This window comes from Pleurodeles waltl, unplaced genomic scaffold (genome assembly GCF_031143425.1).
Source record: "Pleurodeles waltl isolate 20211129_DDA unplaced genomic scaffold, aPleWal1.hap1.20221129 scaffold_37, whole genome shotgun sequence".
Classification (NCBI taxonomy): domain Eukaryota; kingdom Metazoa; phylum Chordata; class Amphibia; order Caudata; family Salamandridae; genus Pleurodeles; species Pleurodeles waltl.
The window spans coordinates 3,222,007-3,246,610 of NW_027150076.1; positions in this window are offsets into that span (position 1 = coordinate 3,222,007).

A 24,604-nucleotide genomic window follows, 5' to 3' on the forward strand; every position below is an offset into this window, starting at 1 on the left:
ACTCACCCCCTTGTGGCTGCTGTGATACCCTCAAGCGCCCATCCAACTCCGGGTACGCCATCACCAGGATCCGGAACATCAGGGGGTTCATGGTGCGACGGGCACCCTTCCCACGTTGGGAGGCCATCCCCAGCTGGTCCTCTGCCGTCTTCTTGTTCCAGCGATGAATGTCCTCCCATTTTTTCCAGCAGGGGGTGCTCCATCTTTGGTAGACCCCCAGGGTCAGGACTTCCTTGGCAATGGCACGACAAATATCTTTCTTCTGGTGGGCGCTGACCTACAGGAATAGTACAGGGGAAAAGGAGAAGATACAACTGTCCGCACCGTCACAGTCACTGGCCCGCATCCCTACCCTTGCCATGACGCACATGCACTCATCGTCGTTTCATGCACGCCTCATTCTCCCCCCGTCTGTCATCCACACCACTCCAAGCAGCCATTGCCCATACAGCATGCTCACAGTGTACTCACCTGTTTGTCTGCAGGACCGTAGAGTAGCGTGTACTGGGGGAGGACCCCATCCACTAGTTTCTCCAACTCCTCTGTGCTGAAGGCAGGGGCCCTTTCCCCAGAGAGAAAATGGCGGTGACGTCCGCGGCGGTGCGTATCGTCACCGCCCGCGTACATCGTCATTGGCTCCTGGGACCCATAGGGTCCAATGTTAACCAATGCAGGATTGCGCCGCGGTCTTCGACCGCCTACCGCGACGGTGTACAATGCCAGCGCAGTTACCTCATATCCCCTTGTCCCACATTACAGGTCAGGCAGACGCCATTTCAGGGGGCCACATGGCATTAATTTTGACTGGGTCACACATGTCTAGGCCTTGCTTAAACACTAATCCAGCCATATGTCGATTTGAAAACATTTTACGATTAAGTTGTGTTTACGTACCTCAGAGTTGGTTGAGACTCTGCTCGCTGTTCTCCTCCACAGAGCACGACCGCTGGAGCAGGTGAGGAGATAGCGGCATCCTCCGGTGTACAGACCGCTGGTGGACCTGTCGACAATGGTGGATGTAATCATCACCTACAGACTTGATCGTACCACAATCCTGGAACTGTGTGCCCAGTTGGAGCCAGACCTGATGTCAGCTATCCGCCATCCCACAGGAATCCCCCCTCAAGTGCAGGTGCTATCAGTACTCCATTTCCTAGCAAGTGGGTCTTTTCAAACAACAGTGGCCATAGCATCAGGGATGTCCTAGCCTATGTTTTCCAACGTGTTGTCCAGAATGTTGTCTGCCCTGCTGAAACACATGCGGAGCTACATTGTTTTCCCTCAGGTGGAGGATTTGCCTACAGTGAAAGGTGACTTATATGCCCTGGTACATATCCCCAACATCATAGGTGCCATTGATGGGCCACATGTGGCCTTGGTCCCCCCGGCAGTAGTGAACAGGTGTACAGAAACCGGAAGAGTTACCATTCGATGAATGTGCAGATGGTGTGTTTGGCAGACCAGTACATCTCCCATGTGAATGCCAAATTTCCTGGCTCAGCACATGACGCTTACATTCTGAGGAATAGCAGCATCCCTTATGTGATGGGGCAACTCCAGAGGCAGCGTGTGTGGCTATTAGGTGAGGACATGGACCCAATACAGAGTGACTAGGTGTCTGGGTCTGGGGATGTCACTAAGAGTTAGTGTGTGTCTAACAGTTGTCCCTCGCCATTTGCAGGTGACTCTGGTTACCCCAACCTGTCATGGCTACTGACTGTAGTGAGGAATCCCAGGACAAGGACAGAGGAACGCTACAATGAGGCCCATGGGTGAACTAGGAGGGTTATAGAGAGGACCTTCGGCCTCCTGAAGGCCAGGTTCAGGTGCCTCCATATGACAGGTGGTTCCCTATTCTACTCACCAAAAAGGTGTGCCAGATTATCGTGGCCTGCTGTATGCTTCACAACTTGGCTTTGCGACAACAGGTGCCTTTTCTGCAGGAGGATGGTCCAGATGGAGTTGTTGTGGCAGCTGTGGAGGCTGTGGACATTGAAGACGAGGAAGCAGAAGACAAGGACATAGACAACAGGAACACAGTGATCCAGCAATACTTCCAGTGAGACACAGGTAAGAGGACAACACTGCCTGCTACATCTGATCTAATTGTTCTAACTCTCATCTGTCTGTCACTTTCACCCAGTGCATGGACCCTGAGTTTTCACTTTCCCTTACGATTTCACAGATGTGGGTCCCACTGTATGACCTCTGCTATGTTACCTCATGGACTAGAGCTGTGTGACATAGGTATGTTGACAATAGAATGGACATTGCTATTTTCCTCAGTTATAGCAAATACACATTTGTGAAAGCACAGACTGACTCCAGATTGTTTTGTGATTCAAGGGTGTTTATTTAAGTGCTAAATATTGGAGGGGGTTGTAAAATGGTCAGGGGTGATGGTGGAGGAATGTCCATGGCAGAGTCCAGTCTATTAGTCTCACAGGTGCATTTTCCAAAGGGGCATAGGAAGTAGAGCTGGGGCAGTTTAAGTATGGGCAGAGTGACAAAGTGGGACAAAAGGATGACAATCAGGGTGGTCTCATTTCTTGGCGGGGGTCTAGGCATTGTTCTCTGCCTTTGTCCTGGATCTCAGGGACCGTTTGCGGGGTGGTTCTCCATCTGCAGGGGGTGGGGTGCTGGTGTTGTGGTCCTGTGACGGTGCCTCCTGTCCACTAGCGCCGGCGGAGGTGGTGGGCAGTTCATCGTCCAGGCTAGTGTCAGGGGCCCCTTGTGGTGTCACAGTGTTCCTCCTGGTGTTGACGAGTTCCTTCATCACCCCTACAATGGTGCCCAGGGTGGAATTGATGGATTTGAGTTCCTCCCTGAACCCCAAATACTGTTCCTCCTGTAGCCACTGGGTCTCCTGAAACTTGGCCAGTACCGTTGCCATCGTCTCCCGGGAATGGTGGTATGCTTCCATGATGCTGGAGAGGGCCTCATGGAGAGTGGGTTCTTCCCCCTGTCGCACAGCAGCCCTCCCAGTTCCCCTGTTTACCTGGGCCTCTGTCCCCTGAACTGTGTGCCCACTACCACTGCCCCTAGGTCCCTGGTGTTGTTGGGGTGGTGGGTTAGCCTGGGTTCCCTGTAGTGGTGGACACACTGCTGCTTGACGTGTCCTGGGGACAGAGGTATGGGCCCGCTGGGTGGGTGCTGTGCTGGTGTTTCCGAGGGGGGAAGCTCTGTAGTGGCCTGTGCCATTGTGAGGGAAACAGACTGTCCCGAGGTCCCATAGGGGCCGGGCTGGTCATCTAGATCCAGTTGGACAGAGCTGCTGTCATCACTGTAGGCCTCTTCTGTGGGTGGAGTGGACATGTCTGGATCCTCCTGTCCGGTGACGTTGGGTAGGGGTCCTGCAGGGGTGTAAAAGCATGATTATTGCATCTGTGTGTGCCATGGTGTGCAATGGATGTGTGACCCTGTAGCCCAGTGCTTGCATTCTTGAGTGGGACCTTGTGTGATAATGGTTTGGGGGTGTATGGGTTTGTGCAGTGGACATGCTTTGGTGATGGGTGTCCATGCTTTGGTGTTACATGCAGGGCTTGGGTTTGGGATGTGTGGTTTGTGATATTGGGACATATGTGAGGAGTTGGAATGATGGGGGTGAGGGCGAGGTTGGGGGTATGTGATATTATGCAGGTAGGGTGGGGGATGTAATAGTTAAGAGTTGACTTACCAGAGTTGTAGGAGGCTGGCCTGGCTTATAGTGGGTACCCTGTGGTACTTACACCCTGCCAGTTATCCCTTATTAGTAGAATAGAGGTGTTTCTAGCAGCTTAAGCTGATAGAAAGTAGAAGGTAGCTATGGCAAAGCAGCTTAGGCTGAACTAGGAGACATACCTCTTATATCATATGCACAATATCATAAGAAAACACAATACTAAAGGTACTTTATTTTTATGACAATATGCCACAAATATCTACTTGAGTACCCTCAGTAAGAAGGTAAGTAATATACACAAGTTATATGTACACAAACCCAAAACAGGTAGTTAGAAAAGTAATGCAGTGTAGAATTACAATAGGTTGCAATAGGTGAACTATAGGTCTAGGGGCAACACAAACCATATACTCCAAAAGTGAAATGCGAATCACGAATGGACCCCAGACCTATGGGAGCTTGTAGAGGGTCACTGGGACTGTAAGAAAACAGTCAGGGTGTCCAAGATACCCCACCCCAAGACCCTGAAAAGTAGGAGTAAAGTACACCTACTACCCCAACAGAGCACAATAGTCGTGATAGGGGGATTCTGTAAGAACAACAAACACCAGCAGGGCACTGAAGGTGGATTCCTGGACCTGAGGACCTGCAAGGCAAGGGGACCAAGTCCAAGAGTCGCAATATTGTCCGGGGGGGCAGGAGCCCAGAAAACCCCAGATGAAGGTGCAAGGAAGCTTCCTCTGGGTGGAAGAAGCTTGGAGTTCTGCAACAACGAGAAGGACTAGGAGCTTCTCCTTTGGATGGAGGATGTCCCACGTCGCAATGAAGGTTGCAGAAGTGTTCCCATGCAGAAATACAGCAAACAAGCCTTGCTAGCTGCAAGGGTCATGGTAGAGGTTTTTGGGTGCTTCTGGGGACCAGGGAGGACCAGGATGTCGCCCCTTGGAGGAGGAGACAGAGGGGGTGCCCAGCAACTCAGAGAGCCCCCACAGAAGCAGACAGCACCCGCAGAAGTACCCAAACAGGCACTTAGAAGATTTTTGAACCGGAGCTGGCTCAGAATCACAAAGGTGGGTCCCACGATGCCAGAGGCCAACTCAGAGGGTTGAGCACTGCAGGACGGAGTGCTGGGGACCCAGGCTAGGCTGTGCATGAAGGAAATCCTGGAAGAGTGCACAGGAGCCGGAGCAGCTGCAAAGCATGCAGTACACAGGTTTACAGTCTAGAGTGGGAAGGCAAGGACTTACCTCCACCAAACTTGGACTGAAGGATCACTGGACTGTGGGAGTCACTTGGATAGAGTTCCTGTGTTCCAGGGACCACGCTCGTCAGGATGAGAGGGGACCCAGAGGACCGGTCTTTTGGTGCCTGTGTTAGCAGGGGGAAGATTCCGTCGACCTACGAGAGATTTCTTCTTGGCTTCCAGTGCAGGGTGAAGGCCGGTGACCCCCAGAGTATGCACCACCAGGAAACAGTCGAGAAAACTGGCAGGATGAGGTGCTACAATGTTGCTGGTAGTCGTCTTGCTACTTTGTTGCAGTTTTGCTGGCGTCCTGGAGCAGTCAGCGGTCAATCCTTGGCAGAAGTCGAAGAGGGAAGTGCAGAGGAACTCTGGTGAGCTCTTGCATTCGCTATCTGAAGAATTCCCCAGAGGAGAGACCCTAAATAGCCAGAAAAGGAGGTTTGGCTACCAAGAAAGGTAAGAGCCTATCAGAAGGGGTCTCTGACGTCACCTGCTGGCACTTGCTACTCAGAGCAGTCCAGTTTGCCCCCAACACCTCTGTTTCCAGAATGGCAGAGGTCTGGGACACACTGGAGGAGCTCTGGGCACCTCCCCTGGGAGGTACTTGTCAGGGGAGTGGTCACTCCCTTTTCCTTTGTCCAGTTTCGTGCCAGAGCAGGGCTGGGGGATCCCTGAGCTGGTGTAGACTGCCTATTGCAGAGATGGGCACCATCTGTGCCCATCAAAGCATTTCCAGAGGGTGGGGGAGGCTACTCCTCCCCAGCCCTTCACACCTATTTCCAAAGGGAGAGGGTTTAACACCCTCTATCAGAGGAAATCCTTTGTTCTGCCTTCCTGGGCCAGGACTGCCTGGACCCCAGGAGGGCAGAAACCTGTCTGAGAGGTTGGCAGCAGCAGCAGCTGCAGTGGAAACCCCGCAAAGGCAGTTTGGCAGTACCCGGGTTCTGTGCTAGAGACCTGGGGGATCATGGAATTGTCCCCCCAATACCAGAATTGTATTGATGTGAAAATTCCACAATCCTAGACATGTTACATGGCCATGTTCGGGGTTACCATTGTGACGCTATACATAGATAGTGACCTATGTATAGTGCACGCGTGTAATGGTGTCCCCACACTCACAAAGTCCGGGGAATTTGCCCTGAACGATGTGGGGGCACCTTGGCTAGTGCCAGGGTGCCCTCACACTAAGTAACTTGGCACCTAACCTTCACTAAGTGAGGGTTAGACATATAGGTGACTTATAAGTTACTTAAGTGCAGTGTAAAATGGCTGTGAAATAACGTGGACGTTATTTCACTCAGGCTGCAGTGGCATACTTTGTGAGCACTGGGGTACTGGCTAGCAGGATCCCAGTGACAAAGGCAAAAACAAACATACACACAAGTAAAAATGGGGGTAACATGTCAGGCAAGATGGTACTTTCCTACACCTGCCCATCACCACCCCAGGGGTGGTGCCCAGAGCTCCTCCAGAATGTTCCTGGGTTTTGCCATCTTGGATTCCAAGGTGGTGGGGCACTCTGGGAGCCCCTGAGTGGCCAGTGCTAGCAGGTGACGTCAGAGCCCTGCCCTGATAGGTGATTATCTGTGTAGTTGACCAATCCCCCTTTCAGGGCTATTTAGGGCCTCTCCTCTGGGTGTTTCCTCTCAGTTTCAGATTGCAAGACTCCATCAGGAATCCTTTGCATCCTTTACTTTACCTTTTATGGCTGAAACTGCATCTGGACCCTCCAGGAACTCTACAAACTGCAATAAAGAAGCAAAGATGACTTCTGCAGCATTGTATCTTCAGCTCCTGCAGCAACTGCAACTGATTCCAGGTCGTGCATATTCAGAGGACAGCCAGTCTTCAGCCTGCACCAGAAGAACAAAGGATTCTCCCTTGAAGTGCAGGAGTCACTTCCCTGCTTCAGCAGGCACCCCTCTGCAGCGACGACCAGTGGCTTGGGTCCCCTCTCCTGTAGAAGTGCGTTGATCCAGCAACACAAGTGGTGGACTGAAGTGGTCCCGATGGTCCTGACATCCAGCTGTCCAACTTTGGTTGAGGTAAGAACTTGCCTCCCCACGCAAGACAGTACCCCCGTGCACAGCGTGTTTTGCAGTTACCAAGGGTTGTTGGCATCCGTCCATGAAGTGGGCCTCCTTTTGCACCTTCCATGTCCCCGTGCTGTGGGATTCCTGTGTGTGCTGCCTGGTCTTCTGAGGGCTTTCTGAGTTGCTGAAAGCCTCCTCTGCCTCCCCCTCCTGGGTAAAGGCCACAAGGTCCCTCCTTGTCCCGGGCAGTGCCATTTTCCGCTAACCGCGTGCATTGCGTGTGCCAAGGCTTGTTGGCATAAGCCAGCGACACAAACCAGACTGCAATCATCCATCCAGCATGGGAAATCATCTGCACCAACCAGGAATCCACATCCCTCTTCTTGGGTGCAGTACTGACTGTTCTTCTTCACCTGTGGTTCTTCTTTTACACCTTCATCCAAGTTAGCAGGGGCTCCTGTTCTTCCTGGACTCTTAAGTGCTTCTTGGACTTGGTCCTCTTCTTCCACAGGTCTTCAGGTCCGGGAATCCATTATTGGTGTCTTGCAGTCTGGTTCTTGCAAAATCTTCTATCATGAATTATTGTGTGTTCTAGGAAACTTACTGTGATTTACTCCTGCTTTCCTGGGTTCTGTGGTGGGTTCTATTACTTACCTTTGGTTTTTTCTTACACTCCCAGCGCCCCTCTACACACTACACTTGCCTAGGTGGGAAACCGACTTTCGCATTCCACTATTTTAGTATATGGTTTGTGTTCCCCCTAGGCCCATAGCTATCTATTGTGATCTTCACTATTTGCACTGTTTTAACAGGTATTACTGCATTCTAACGTATATACTGTGTGTAGGAAGTTGGCTCTGTATGCACTATTTCAAAGTAAGGAATAGTATGCACAGAGTCCAAGGGTTCTCCTTAGAGGTAAAATAGTGGCAAAAAGAGATAATTCTAATGCACTATTTTGTGGTAGTGTGGTCGTGCAGTAGGCTTATCAAAGGAGTAGTGTTAAGTATTTGTTGTACACACACAGGCAATAAATGAGGCACACACACTCAGAAACAATTCCAGGCCAATAGGTTTTTGTATAGAAAAATAACTTTTCTTAGTTTATTTTAAGAACCACAGGTTCAAGATTTACAAGTAATACTTCAAATTAAAGGTATTTCAGGTAGGTACTTTAGGAACTTTGAATTAGCAAAATAGCATATACAGTTTTCACATAAATGACATATAGCTATTTTAAAACTAGACAGTGCAATTTTTAACAGTTCCTGGGGGAGGTAAGTGTTTGTTAGTTTTTGCAGGTATGTAAACCACCTACGGGGTTCAAGTTTGGGTCCAAGGTAGCCCACCGTTGGGGGTTCAGAGCAACCCCAAAGTTACCACACCAGCAGCTCAGGGCCGGTCAAGTGCAGAGGTCAAAGTGGTGCCTAAAACTCATAGGCTTCAATGGAGAAGGGGGTGCCCCGGTTCCAGTCTGTCAGCAGGTAAGTACCCGCGTCTTCGGAGGGCAGACCAGGGGGGTTTTGTAGGGCACCGGGGGGACACAAGTCAGCACAGAAAGTACACCCTCAGCGGCACGGGGCGGCCGGGTGCAGTGTGCAAACAAGCTTCGGGTTCGCAATAGAAATCAATGGGAGACCAAGGGGTCTCTTCAGCGATTCAGGCAGGCAAGGGGCGGGCTCCTCAGGGTAGCCACCACCTGGGCAAGGGAGAGGGCCACCTGGGGGTCGCTCCTGCTCTGGAGGTCGGATCCTTCAGGTCCTGGGGGCTGCGGGTGCAGAGTCTCTACCAGGCGTCGGGTCTTTGAAGCAGGCAGTCGCGGTCAGGGGGAGCCTCGGGATTCCCTCTGCAGGCGTCGCTGTGAGGGCTCAGGGGGGTCAACTCTGGCTACTTACGGTCTCGTAGTCAATGGGGAGTCCTCCCTGTGGTGTCAAGCGGGGGGCGTCGGGTGCAGAGTGCAAATTCTCACACTTCCGGCGGGAAAAGTGTGTTGTTTCAAAGTTGCTTCTTTGTTGCAAAGTTGCAGTCTTTGGGGAACAGAGCCGCTGTCCTCAGGAGTTCTTGGTCCTTCTAGATGCAGGGTAGTCCTCTGAGGCTTCAGAGGTCACTGGACCCTGTGGAACGCGTCGCTGGAGCAGTGTCTTTAGAAGTGGGGAGACAGGCCGGTAGAGCTGGGGCCAAAGCAGTTGGTGTCTCCGTCTTCTCTGCAGGGTTTTTCAGCTCAGCAGTCCTTCTTCGTCTTAGGTTGCAGGAATCTATCTTGCTGTGTTCTGGGAGCCCCTAAATACTCAATGTAGGGGTGTGTTTAGGTCTGGGAGGGCAGTAGCCAATGGCTACTGTCCTTGAGGGTGGCTACACCCTCTTTGTGCCTCCTCCCTGAGGGGAGGGGGGCACATCCCTAATCCTATTGGGGGAATCCTCCATCTGCAAGATGGAGGATTTCTAAAAGTCAGAGTCACCTCAGCTCAGGACACCTTAGGGGTTGTCCTGACTGGCTAGTGACTCCTCCTTGTTTTTCTCATTATCTCTCCTGGACTTGCCGCCAAAAGTGGGGGCTGTGTCCAGGGGGCAGGCATCTCCACTAGCTGGAGTGCCCTGGGGCATTGTAACACGAAGCCTGAGCCTTTGAGGCTCACTGCTAGGTGTTACAGTTCCTGCAGGAGGGAGGTCTGTCCCCAGAGAGCACAAAGGCCCTCACCACATGCAGTCAGAAACTCGTCTATCGGCAGCAGGCTGGCACAGACCAGTCAGTCCTGCACTGAACAATTGGGTAAAATACAGGGGGCATCTCTAAGATGCCCTCTGTGTGTATTTTTTAATAAATCCAACACTGGCATCAGTGTGGGTTTATCATTCTGAGAAGTTTGGTACCAAATTTCCCAGTATTCAGTGTAGCCATTATGGAGCTGTGGAGTTCGTTTTTGACAGACTCCCAGACCATATAGTCTTATGGCTACCCTGCACTTACAATGTCTAAGGTTTTGCTTAGACACTGTAGGGGCATAGTGCTCATGCACCTATGCCCTCACCTGTGGTATAGTGCACCCTGCTTTAGGGCTGTAAGGCCTGGTAGAGGGGTGACTTACCTATGCCACAGGTACTGTGAGGTTGGCATGGCACCCTGAGGGGAGTGCCATGTCGACTTAGTCATTTTCTCCCCACCAGCACACACAATCTGGCAAGCAGTGTGTCTGTGCTGAGTGAGGGGTCCCTAGGGTGGCATAAGACATGCTGCAGCCCTTAGAGACCTTCCCTGGCATCAGGGCCCTTGGTACCAGGGGTACCAGTCACAAGGGACTTACCTGGGTGCCAGGGTTGTGCCAATTGTGGAGACAATGGTACATTTTAGGTGAAAGAACACTGGTGCTGGGGCCTGGTTAGCAGGGTCCCAGCACACTTCTCAGTGAAGTCAGCATCAGTATCAGGCAAAAAGTGGGGGGTAACTGCAACAGGGAGCCATTTCCTTACACTGTGTATATTACTTTCCTACTAAGGGAGTATAGTCTGTAAGGTATTTTTGGCATTTGTGTCACCAAAATAAAGTACCTTTATTTTTGTAACACTGAGGCCCATATTTATACTTTTTTGTGCTGCATTTGCGCTGCTTTTTTACGCAAAAGCGGCGCAAACTTACAAAATACAATCGTATTTTGTAATTTTGCGCAACTTTTGCATCAAAAAGAGGCGCAAATGCAGAGTTAAAAAAGTATAAATATGGGCCTGAGTATTTTCTTTCATGTGAGTACTGTGTGACTACAGTGGTATTGGATGAGCTTTGCATGACTCCTAGTTAGGTCTTGGCTGCTCGCCCACACTACACCTAGAGAGCCTAGCTTCTAGACACTGACTACATTTCACTAATAAAGGATAACTGGACCTGGTATAAGGTGTAAGTACCTTTGCTACCCACTACGAACCAGACCAGCCTCCTGCATTGGTGGTGCAGCAGTGGGATAAATTCTTGCAATTGCTTTATCACTCTGTCACTGGTGCTTTCCACAGGAAAGTGTACTCTATACCTAGAGCTTTACATACATATACCTAGTACAGGATCTAGGGCCAGATGTAGGAACGCAAAAAATAGCGACTCGGAAATAGCGACTCCATGCGAATCGCTATTTCTGACTTGCAAAACGATATGCCAGGAAAAATTGCTATACCAAATAGCGATTCGGTGCGGAGTCGCACCGCAATTTGCGACCTCACATTGTGCGAGGTCGCTATTTGCGACCTCACAATTTGTGAGGTCGCAAATTGCACAAGGGTGTGGTCCGGTGTCACAAATTGCGACTGGCTCGCAAATTGCACGCAGGTGCAAATTATACTGTTGAAAAACCCACTTCCTGGTTCTGAGTGATGACATCAGAACCAGGAAGTAACCCCATGGAACAGGTGAGAGGAGCTGCAGCAACAATGACTACACAGAAGAAGGAGACACCCAGTGGAGGCAGAAATGAGTGTCCCTGACAGCCACAAAAAGAAGATCTGGCAGGACATCCTCAACAAAATAAATGCCATCAGTGTCAGCCACAGCACCCTGGATGAGGTCCGCAAAAGGTGGTATGACCTTCGCTCCAGGACCAAGGAAAGGGTGGCAGAGTGCATGAGGGAGATGCATGTCACTGGAAGAGTGCCATCTACTGTACCACCCCCTACAGCCATCGAAACCATGGTGGAGACAACTCTGGAGCCGGAGGCTGTACTAGGCATCGGAGACCTAGACAGTTCAGCACCAGGAACATCAAAAAGTAAGTACCAAAATTAACGTATTTACACCAGCCTATGCACCATGCACACAATCACAGTACACATCAGCATGCCCCTCCAGATTAGCTCCATTCCCAGTTTTGCAACCTATAGAACAGTGCATTATGGGAAATGTAGTACAGTAGTCCAAATAGAGGGAAATGTTTATTCTTAGGCATCTAACATATGCGAGACACTGACAGTGTATCCCCTATCTCCCACAGGTCCCCCACAAGGCTCCCCCATCAGTGCCACTGTGCAGGGAGAGGATTAAGGCACTGACACACAGGAGGAGGCTGCCACAGACACCGCAGGGGAGTGCAGGACAACACCACCCGTCCAATCAACACAGGAGACAATGGATGATCCTGCGCTGGGTATGGAGGCAGCCACTGTGACACCGGAGCCAATGCCTAGGGAGAGTCAACCACGGGGATCAGCTGGCTCGGTGCATAGACGACGATGTACAATGCAGTCTGTGCGTAGGGAGGATGTTACTGATGAGGATTTATTGGGACTGGAGGCATCCTTACTGCAGAGTCACCAGCTGCAAAATAGACAAATGCGGTTCCCTTTCAAGACTGCAGAATACACTCACGCATGGGCTGGCAAATGAGGACAACCAGTTCACCACAATGAACGCTCACTTGGGTAACCTGACTACCTCCATAGACAACTTGGTCAGGGAAATGGTGGGCGACAGGGTACAAGCATGGCGCAGGGAGCGCAACACTGCTGCCCATTTAGACAGGCTAGGTGTGTCTATAGGGCTCCTGGCTACCACTACAACCTGCCTGTCAAGGCGCACTGTCAGCCTGCAAGTGGAACTAGGCCATTTTGCAGGAGATGTGGCTCGAGGACTTGGCCGCAATAGCCATGCGGTGGACCTGCTAGAGACCAGACAGCCAGCAAGGGGCATTGGGGATACCCCGGTGGACAGTAAGGAGGTCTCCAGTGTGAGTAGTATGTCTGCTACTGATGCACGTGTGTTGTGGAGTAGCAGTGCACGCCAGGGATCAGGGGACCAACCTGGAGTGAGCCATGGTGGCCGCAGTCGCAGGAGGCTGTGAGCTACTGATATGTGGTGTTACAGAGGCACATGCACGTAATGTGTCAGACTACACTTCTGTTTGTATTCTGTAGTATAGTCAACTATTGTTTCCACATTATAGTGCTGCAATAAAAGGGTTAATTTGTTGAACTACACAACTGGGCAATGTGTGTTACATTAGTGAGTGTTGTCATGGTTGCTACGTACCTGCCAAAGTAGTGGGTTGCTATGTGGTTCTGTCTCTGTCTGCCCTCCATTGCAATGCTTCCATCCCCAGGCTGTCGGTGTGGTAGCTGTTGCTCCTTATCCTCCGAATCTGTGTTGTCAGGGGCGTGATATAGCCCACGTCTGGTGGCAATGTTGTGTAGGATGGCACAGGTGGCAACTATCTTGCATGCTGTTTCTGGATCATACTGAAGTGCTCCTCCACTTTTGTGCAGGCATTTGAATCGTGACTTCAACAAGCCGAACGTCCTCTCAATTACAGCTCTGGTTCGCTGTGTCCAATGTTGTATCGTCTCTCATTCTGATTGCCAGGTGTTAGGTATGGGGCGAGTATCCATGGTCTCAGGGCATATGCACTGTCACCTGTTTGACAAAAGAGGCAAATTTAGCAGGGCATCACAGAGTTACGCAGTAACATGTATGTAAGGCTTCAGAGTGTACACGCCAGTACCTAATAAATATCCTTCTCCAAACTCCCCATGTTCTAGGCGTTGGTGTGTCCCACTGTGCCTGAATATGTAGGCATCCTGTGTACTCCCTGGATATTTAGCCACAATGTCAGTAATGACATTATTGGCATCACATACCACCTGGATGTTTAGTGAGTGGGTACATTTCCTATTGCGGAACACATATTCCAGATTTGCTGGTGGGCAAATTGGTATATGTGTCCCGTCCACACACCCTATTACATGTGGGAAGTTGGCGGTTCTGTAGAAGTCCAACTTGGTGCTGTACATTTCTGCCTCATTCCTGGGAAGGTACATATATCTGGACATGTGTGCGAGTATGGCATCTAGGAAACGCCTGAAGAATCTTGAGAGGGCACTTTGAGATACCCCACCTGCCACAGCAATGACCCCCTGATAGCTACCCGAGGCCAAGAGGTGCAGTGAGCATAGCACTTGCACATGTGTGGGGATGGCGCTGCCGCGCATTGTCTGGTGTTCTAGCTGAGGTTTCAGCAGTTCAATGATCATTAGGATAACTGCGCTGCTCAGTCTGTATTTATCATAAATCTCATCCTCAGTTTGTTGAAATAGTGTCTGCCTGGTTCGGTATATCCTCTCCTGTCTCTGCCTACTCTGCTGGGCAGCCTGGACTCTCCTCCTCCATGCAATCACGTATAGTGCAGCCATTTTGAGTAACCCAGATGCCATCTGGGTCTCCTTTTATACTTTGGTTCTGGTTACCACCTGTTCTGAATCAGTGGTAATCTGGGTGTGCAAAACAGGCTTTTTGCGACTAGTCGCAATTTGCGACTGGCTTTTGCATACGGTTTGCGACTCGCAATTTGCGACTTCCTAATTGCGAGTCGCAAAATCAGGTGGCAAATTTTGCATGTCGGTAATGGGTGGCATTGCTATTTGGTACTCTGAAATGGGATTTGTACATCCCATTTCACGTTTTACGAGGTCGCAAAAAGCGCTGCGACCATTTGCGACTCGCAAACGTTTGCTACATCTGACCCCTAGTCTCTTGCGTTCCTTTCTAGGAGACTAGGGGTTAGGTAGAGTAGGTTTCTCTTTTCACTCTCACTACTCTAACACTCACTACACTATGTCTACTGCTGGGCCGAGCTCTGAAGTCACGGGTGCTCCCTATGAGGGCATCTAGTGTAGCTGGTAGTGGGAGGGATAGTCACTTTGGGAGGCCTCCCTTCACACCTAGAGGTCAGGTTACCAGGGTTACAAAGGCTAGGGTAAGATCTACCTCTGCACATTCTCATATCATCTCAGTCTCTGAGGGATCCCATGGTTCAACTCGAGGTGATGACTCCATAGATAGGGAGCTCAGGAAACCAAGACTGGAGGAGGCCAGACTGAGGCTGCAGCAGCAACAGCTAGCCCTAGATAGGGAGGCCTTGGCTGTGGAGAGAGAGAGGCAGGGGTTAGGGTTAGTTCCCCATGGTAGCAGCAGTTTCATGAATTATAGTGTTAGGAAGAATACTTTTGATTCCAGAAATCTGCAGAAAATTGTTCCCCCTTACAAAGAGGGGGATGACATCTATAAGTGGTTTGCTGCACTTGAGAGGGCCTGTAAAGTTCAGATGGTCCCTCAAGGGCAGTGGGCTGCTATTTTCTGGTTGTCCTTTTCTGGCAAGGGGACGGTTATACTTCTCACTGTCAGAGAAGAAGATTCAGACAATTATAGTATTCTGAAGACATCATTCTTGGTTTGATTTGGCTTAACCCCTGAATAATATAGAATAAAGTTCAGGGAGACCAGAAAAGAGTCTTCACAAGATTGGAAATACCTTGTGGACTGTTCTGTGAAGGCTTTAGAAGGTTGGTTGCATGGCAGCAAAGTGTCTGACTATGAGGGTTTTTATACTCTAATTCTGAGAGAGCATATTCTGAATAACTGTGTGTTTGATGTGTTGCACCAATACTTGGTAGACTCAGATCTGACCTCTCCCCAAGAATTGGTAAAGAAGGCAGACAAATGGGTCAGAACAAGGGTGAGCAGAAAAACTCATACAGGGTGCCACAAGGACAAGAAGAAGGATGGTAAGTCTAATGCCAAAGGTGGGGACAAAGATAAAAAGTAAGTGTTCATCAGGCTCACAAAAATCCTCTGGGGGTGGGTCTAAATCCTCTTCCAACCAACAGAATACAAATCCTTGTTGTTACCTGTGTAAAAACAAAGGCCATTGGGCAAGTGACCCCACTTGTCCCAAGAGGAACACCAAACCTCACACCACCACAACCCCCACTGCGTCCACTAGTGCCCCTAGTAATAATGGTGGTGGGAAAACACTACAAATAACCAGCCCAAGGTTGTAGCAGGGCTTACCCTGGGTAATGTAGTGGGGGTTAGTTTAGTTAAGGAAACCAATGAGGCTGTTTTAGTCAAAGATGGTGGCATTGACCTTGCCACCCTTGTTGCTTGTCACCTTAACCCCTTCTGTGCCCAGGACGTAATGGTTACTTCCTGAGGCACAGTGCTCATGTGCCCAGGACGTAACCATTATGTCCTGGGCACAGAGCCGGGGTCCCCCCATCCCCCCTAGGCAGGGATGGAAGGGGAAGCCCTTACCCTTCCACCCCTGATCCCCCACCTCCCCATGACTATCACAGAGGCCTCCTCCCATTGCGCTGAAAGCTCAGCTTCCAGCACGATCGGAAGGGAAATGCAAAGCATTTCTCTTCCGATAACGTGGAGGAGGCCGGAGAGGCTTCAAAGGGAAGGAAAGGAATTTCCTTCCCTTTGAAGTCTCTCTAAGCGTTTTAGCAGCTGGATTGCAAGCAATCTGGCTGCTAAAACGCCCACTAGACACCAGGGATTTTTTTTTTTTAGGAAATTGGCATGAGGGAGCGACCCCTTGGGCAAGGGTCGCTACTGGGGGGGCATTTTTTAAGGCCTTTTCTGCCCCCCCGGGGGCAGATCGGCCTATTATTAGGGTTGCAGTTAGGGTTTTTGGGTGTTGCTGTGGCCCAGGAGGGACCAGGATGTCACCACTTGGATGAGGAGACAGAGGGGGCGCCCAGCAAGTCAGGGAGCCCTCACAGAAGCAGGCAGCACCCGCAGAAGTACTGTAACAGGCACTTGGAAGAGGAGTGAACCGGAGTCCACCCGAAGACGCAAAAGGGAGTCCCACGACGCTGGAGGACAACTCAGAAGGTTGTGCACTGCAGGTTAGAGTGTCGGGAACCCAGGCTTGGCTGTGCATGAAGGAAATCCTGGAAGAGTGCACAGGAGCCGGAGCAGCTGCAAATCACGCGGTACCCAGCAATGCAGTCTAGCGTGGGGAGGCAAGGACTTACCTCCACCAAACTTGGACTGAAGAGTCACTGGACTGTGGGAGTCACTTGGACAGAGTTGCTGAGTTCCAGGGACCACGCTCGTCGTGCTGAGAGGGGACCCAGAGGACCGGTGATGCAGTCTTTTGTTGCCTGTGGTTGCAGGGGGAAGATTCCGTAATCCCACTGGAGATTTCTTCAGAGCTCCTGGTGCAGAGAGGAGGCAGGCTACCCCCAGAGCATGCACCACCAGGAAACAGTCGAGAAGGCGGCAGGATCAGCGATACAAGGTTGCAGTAGTCGTCTTTGCTACTTTGTTGCGGTTTTGTTAGGGTTTGTGCACAGCAAAGAGCATGTCCCCTCTCACTGCACTAGTGGGTTCTGTAATGTGCTGTTTTGTTTACACATTGGGCCTTGCTTTTACCAAGGCTTCTTTAAAAACACTCCTCCCTAGGCCATGTGTTAATTCAACTCATTTGCATAATAACTGAAACTCTGCACACCTTTCAAGAACATGTGCAGCATGTGAGGACCACACCCAGCTCTTCAAACCACACCCAGCTCTGCTCACCTTTCAAGAACATGTGCAGCATGTGCGGACCACACCCAGCCCTTCAAACCACACCCAGCTCTTCGAACCACACCCAGCCCTGTCTATAAAAGGCAGCCCCCGAGCCTCACCCAGTGCTTGTGCTCGTCTACCTCCCGCTTACCTGAGAACAGATCCCTCGGCGCTGGCACTCCTGCTCTCTACAGACTTTCATTGGCTTCAATGGGCGCAGCTGCTGACTCTTCCTTCTGCCGGTTTCCGGGTTCCTCCTTGCCTCAGCCTCTCTCCTACAAGCAACCTGCAAAAGAGAAAGAAGACAAGGTTAGACTGATCAGTATCTCTTGCCAGCAACAAGTAAGTGCAAAACCTTTTATTACCTGAAAGAACTTTGACAACAATTTCTGGATTCGTGTATAGACAATTTGAAACAAGATACCTTCCACGAACATTGTGATTCAAATTCTTTGTTACAAGAAAACTTTGCGGAACTTTGTGAAGCAAAATTTTTTTTATGGAACTTTTAAGAACCATTAACAGCAAGGCAAACAGTAAATCAAGGACTTGCGCAAATTACATGCTGTGTTTTGATGTAAAAGTACAGTATTTGTTTTATAAAAGATTCTGGAAATATGGAAAAAGTGAGTCTGCTATTGGGAATTTAGGCTTTAGTTATATTAAGATGAATGTTTGATATTGGTAATTCTGATAACGGTATTTGTTTAATGTTTTAGAAGCTTTACAGTAATAGAAAGCACATTCCAGAGCAGTAACACATTCCAAACCTGGAAACTAGAGACCAGGATCTAAGAGGTACTTTTAGAAGAGAATTTTCTAATAGATAAAGGGATAGTCAGGAACCCATTTAGGAATAGGTTGCACTTATCTGTTCTTTGTTTATGTTTCATTAGGCACCAGTTTCTGCAGACGTCAGAAAGGGCCGCAGATTTGTGCAGCACTTCAACAGTGGAAACGCAAGAACGGTGTTCTCTCTCTATTTTATTTTATCCACTTCCCCCTTCCCTTGAGCTTCTGTTCTTAGTGCACTGTGTTAAAAACTAGTGTGCTGGAACAAGCAGTTTCAGGGTGGGGTCGGATTGTCTTCAACCTCCATCAGAACTGAACAAGAACTCAGGTGAGCTGGGCTTTGACAGAAGCACAAGCCTTAAAAAATTTCAGTTCTGGTGGACGATGAATACCGGGGAAGAAATAGAGGGCATTGACGTCACGGATATGGCGCAGGCCCTAAATGAGGACTTGGCTCATAATGAATCAGTGTCTGGCATCTTGCAACATATGCAAGAGGAAATAGAGAGATTAAAGATAGAGAATACCTCTTTAAAACAGGATTTAAGCAGGTATAAATTTAGGGGATCTCAGTGGAACACAGCTTTTACGCCTTTGTTTAAAACCTCCTCAGAGACAGGGGCGCCATCAAAACATACAACTTTGCCTCCCCCAGTTGAGGTTACTGTTAATGTTCCTAATGTTCCTAATGCTGTGCCCTTAGCAGCACCTGAACGTTTTCATGGAGATAGTAACAAATTCCATTCCAGTCAGCGGTCGATCCTTTGGCAGAAGGTGAAGAGAGAGATGCAGAGGAACTCGGATGAGCACTTGCATTCGTTATCTAAAGAATTCCCCAAAGCAGAGACCCTAAATAGCCAGAAAAGGAGGTTTGGCTACCTAGGAAGGAGGATAGGCTAGTAACACAGATAAGAGCCTATCAGAAGGAGTCTCTGACGTCACCTGCTGGCACTGGCCACTCAGAACAGTCCAGTGTGCCACAAACACCTCTGTTTCCAAGATGGCAGAGGTCTGGAGCACACTGGAGGAGCTCTGGGCACTTCCCCTGGGAGGTGCAGGTCAGGGGAGTGCTCACTCCCCTTTCCTTTGTCCAGTTTCGCGCCAGAGCAGGGCTGGGGGATCCCTGAACCGGTGTAGACTGGCTTATGCAGATATGGACACCATCTGTGCCCATCAAAGCATTTCCAGAGGCTGGGGGAGGCTACTCCTCACCAGCCCTGACACCTTTTTCCTAAGTGTAACACCCTCTCTCTGAGGAAGTCCTTTGTTCTGCCTTCCTGGGCCAAGCCTGGCTGGACCCCCGGAGGGCAGAAACCTGTCTGAGGGGTTGGCAGCAGCAGCAGCTGCAGTGAAACCCCGGGAAAGGTAGTTTGGCAGTACCCGGGTCTGTGCTAGAGACTCGGGGGATCATGGAATTGTCTCCCCAATGCCAGAACATGCCAGACATGATACATGGCCATGTTCGGAGTTACCATTGTGACGCTGTACATAGGTAGTGACCTATGTACAGTGCACGCGTGTAATGGTGTCCCCGCACTCACAAAGTCCGGAGAATTTGCCCTGAACGATGTGGGGGCACCTTGGCTAGTGCCAGGGTACCCACACACTAAGTAACTTAGCACCCAACCTTTACCAGGTAAAGGTTAGACATATAGGTGACTTATAAGTTACTTAAGTGCAGTGGTAAATGGCTGTGAAATAACGTGGACCTTATTTCACTTAGGCTGTAGTGGCAGGCGGGTGTAAGAATTGTCAGAGCTCCCTATGGGTGGCAAAAGAAATGCTGCAGCCCATAGGGATCTCCTGGAACCCCAATACCCTGAAGACCTCCGTACAATATACTAGGGAATTATAAGGGTGTTCCAGTATGCCAATGTGAATTGGTGAAATTGGTCACTAACCTGTTAGTGACAATTTGTAAAGAGAGAGCATAACCACTGAGGTTCTGGTTAGCAGAGCCTCAGTGAGACAGATAGGCATCACACAGGGAACACATACATATGAGCACTGGGGTCCTAGCTAGCAGGGTCCCAGTGACACATAACAAACATACTGGAAACATAGGGTTTTCACTATGAGCACTGGGCCCTGGCAAGCAGGATCCCAGTGAGACAGTGAAAGCACCTGACATATACTCACAAACAGGCCAAAAGTTGGGGTAACAAGGCTAGAAAGAGGCTACTTTCTCACATCTGCATAAGATAGTTCCCCCTTACAAGGAGGGGGATGACATTAACAAGTGGTTTGCTGCACTTGAGAGGGCCTGTATGGTACAGGGGGTCCCTCAAAAGCAGTGGGCTGCAATCCTATGGCTATCTTTCAGTGGAAAGGGTAGGGATAGGCTACTTACTGTGAAGGAAAGTGATGCCAATAATTTTACAGTTTTGAAGAATGCACTCTTGGATGGATTTGGCTTAACCACTGAACAATACAGGATTAAGTTCAGAGAAACCAGAAAAGAGTCCTCACAAGACTGGGTAGACTTTGTTGACTATTCAGTGAAGGCCTTGGAGGGGTGGTTACATGGCAGTAACATTTCTGGCTATGAAAGCCTGTACAGTCTAATCTTGAGAGAGCATATTCTGAATAACTGTGTGTCTGATTTGTTACACCAATATCTAGTGGACTAAGATCTGACCTCTCCCCAAGAATTGGGAAAGAAGGCAGACAAATCGGTCAGAACAAGAGTGAACAGAAAAGTTCATACAGGGGGTGACAAGGATGGCAAGAAGAAGGATGGTAAGTCTTCAGACAAGGGTGGGGACAAATCTAAAAATGAGTCTTCATCAGGCCCACAAAAACACTCTGGTGGGGGTGGTGGGTCCAAATCCACTTCTAATCAAGTAAAGAAACAATGGTGCTATTTATGTAAAGTAAAAGGCCATTGGACAACTGATGCAAGTTGTCCAAAGAAAAGCACCAAGCCTCCCACTACCACAACCCCTACTGAAACCTCTACTGCCCCTTGTAATAGCAGTGGTGGTGGGAGCAAACCTACTAATAGCCAATCCAAGGGAGTAGCTGGGCTCACATTTGGTAATTTAGTTGGGGTTGGTCTTGTTAGGGAGACCACAGAGGCTGTGTTAGTCTCTGAAGGTGCCATTGATTTGGCCACCTTGGTTGCTTGTCCCCTTAATATGGATAAGTACAAGCAACTTCCCCTAATCAATGGTGTTGAGGTTCAGGCCTACAGGGACACAGGTGCCAGTGTTACCATGGTGATAGAGAAACTGGTACACCCTGAACAACACCTACTTGGTCACCAGTACCAAGTGACAGATGCTCATAACAACACTCTTAGCCACCACATGGCTGTTGTGAATCTCAACTGGGGGGGGGGGGTTACTGGTCCAAATAAAGTTGTGGTTGCCTCAGATTTACCTGTAGACTGTCTACTAGGGAACGATTTAGAGACATCAGCTTGGGCAGAAGTGGAGTTGGAGGCTCATGCAGCAATGCTGGGCATTCCTGGGCATATTTTTGCTTTAACCAGGGCTCAGGCCAAAAAGCAAAAAGGACAGGGTGCTTGGATCCTGGAACAATGGACCAAGTGCTCCCTAAAGCTAGGGTTAGTAAGGGTAAATCCCTACCCACTATCCATCCCTCTACAGATGATTCTACTTCTGAGGAAGAAGAATTTCCCCCCTGTGCAGAACCTTCACCAGAGGAGCTGGCAGCAGACACTGCTGAGCTTTTGGGTGGAGGGGGGCCTTCCAGGGAGGAGCTGTGTGTGGCACAACAATCCTGTCCCACATTAGAGGGTCTAAGACAGCAAGCTGTTGAACAGCAAAATGGGGATGTCAGTGACTCACATAGAGTTTACTGGGAGGACAAACTCTTGTATACAGAGGCAAGGGACCCAAAACCTGGAGCAGCCAGGAGATTGGTCATTCCCCTGCAATACAGAGAGTTCCTCCTAACTCTGGCACACGACATTCCCTTGGCTGGACATTTGGGTCAGATTAAAACATGGTAAAAGCTTGTCCCCCTGTTTCACTGGCCTAGGATGTCCGAGGACACAAAGGATTTTTGTAATTCCTGCGTGACCTGCCAAGCCAGTGGCAAGACTGGTGGCACCCCAAAGGCTCCCCTTATTCCACTGCCTGTGGTTGGGGTTTCCTTTTAAAGGGTAGGGGTTGACATAGTTGGCCCCCTTGACCCTCCTACTGCTTCAGGCAATAGGTTTATCTTGGTGGTAGGGGACCATGCCACAAGATATCCTGAAGCAATTCCTCTAAGGACCACTACAGCACCTGCAGTGGCAAAAGCCCTCCTGGGAATCTTTTCCAGAGTGGGTTTCCCAAAAGAGGTGGTATCAGACAGGGGTAGCAACTTTATATCTGCATGCTTGAAAGCTATGTGGAAGGAATGTGTTGTAACATACAAATTCACCACTCCTTATCATCCACAAACTAATGGACTGGTAGAGAGATTTAATACAACTCTAAAAAGGTATGATAATGGGACTCCCTGAAAAACTCAGGAGGAGATGGGATGTCCTGTTACCTTGCCTCCTTTTTGCTTACAAGGAGGTACCCCAGAAAGGAGTGGGCTTCAGCCCCTTTGAACTCCTATTTGGACACCCTGTAAGAGGTCCTCTAACACTTGTGAAGGAGGGTTGGTAACAACCTTTAAAAGCTCCTAAACAAGACATAGTGGATTATGTACTCGGCCTAAGATCCAAAATGGTTGAGTACATGAAAAAGGCCAGTAAAAACCTTCAGGCCAGCCAAGAGCTCCAAAAGCAATGGCATGACCAGAAGGCTGTTCTGATTCAGTACCAACCAGGACAGAAGGTGTGGGTATTGGAGCCTGTGGCCCCAAGAGCACTCCAAGACAAATGGAGTGGACCCCACATCATTGTTGAAAAGAAGGGAGAAGTCACCTACTTGGTTGACTTGGGTACTGCCAGGAGTCCCCTTAGGGTGCTCCATGTCAATCGCCTTAAACCCTACTATGACAGGGCTGATCTCACCCTACTCATGGCAACAGATGAAGGACAGGAAGAAGAGAGTGACCCTCTCCCTGATCTCTTCTCTTCCACAGAACAAGATGCTCTAGTGGAAGGTGTAGTTTTGGCAGACTGTCTTACCGCTGAGCAAAAAGACAACTGCATAAATCTCCTAGGTCAATTTTCTGAACTCTTTTCTACTGTGCCAGGCACCACTTCTTGGTGTGAGCACATTATAGATACTGGAGACAGCATGCCTGTCAAAAGTAAGATCTATAGGCATCCTGACCATGTCAGAGACTGCATAAAACAAGAAGTTCAGAAAATGCTTGAACTGGGAGTGGTTGAACATTCTGAAAGCCCATGGGCCTCTCCTGTGGTGCTTGTACCAAAGCCTCACTCAAAAGATGGGAAAAGAGAGATGAGGTTTTGTGTAGATTACAGAGGTCTCAACCAGGTAACAAAAACTGATGCTCACCCTTTACCCAGGGCAGATGAGCTCATAGATACACTGGCATCTGCCAAGTATCTAAGGACCTTTGATTTGACTGCAGGGTATTGGCAGATCAAGTTATCAGAGGATGCTAAAGCAAAAACTGCATTTTCGACTATTGGAGGCACTACCAATTCACAGTAATGCTCTTTGGTTTGAAAAATGCACCTGCCACTTTTCAGAGGTTGGTGAATACAGTCCTGCAGAGGTTGGAGTCTTTTAGTGCAGCATATCTGGACGATATAGCTGTCTTTAGCTCCACCTGGGATGATCACCTGGTCCACCTATGAAAAGTTTTGGAGGCCCTGCAAAAGGCAGGCCTCACTATCATGGCTTCAAAGTGCCAGATAGGGCAGGGGAAAGTGGTTTATCTGGGACACCTGGTAGGTGGAGAACAGATTGCACCACTTCAGGGGAAAATCCAAACTATCATGGATTGGGTTCCCCCTACAACTCAGACCCAGGTGAGAGCCTTCTTAGGCCTCACTTGGTATTACAGGAGGTTCATTAAGAACTATGGCTCCACTGCAGCCCCACTTAATGACCTCAGTTCCAAGAAAATGCCTAAAAAGGTATTGTGGACAGCTAGCTGTCAGAAAGCTTTTGAGGAGCTGAAACAGGCCATGTGCACTGCACCTGTCCTAAAAAGCCCATATTACTCTAAGAAATTCATTCTTCAAACTGATGCATCTGAATTAGGGGTAGGGGCAGTCTTATCACAACTCAATTCTGAGGGCCAGGATCAACCTGTTGCTTTTATCAGCAGGAGGTTGACCCCTAGAGAAAAGCGTTGGTCTGCCATAGAGAGGGAGGCCTTTGCTGTGGTCTGGGCACTGAAGAAGTTGAGGCCATACCTGTTTGGCACTCACTTCATTGTTCAGACAGACCACAAACCTCTACTTTGGCTAAAACAAATGAAAGGTGAAAACCCTAAATTGTTGAGGTGGTCCATATCTCTACAGGGAATGGACTATACAGTGGAACATAGACCTGCGAGTACCCACTCCAATGCAGATGGACTCTCCAGATATTTCCACTTAAACAATGAAGACTCATCAGGTCATGGCTAGTCTTATTGTCCTTCGTTTGAGGGGGGTGTGT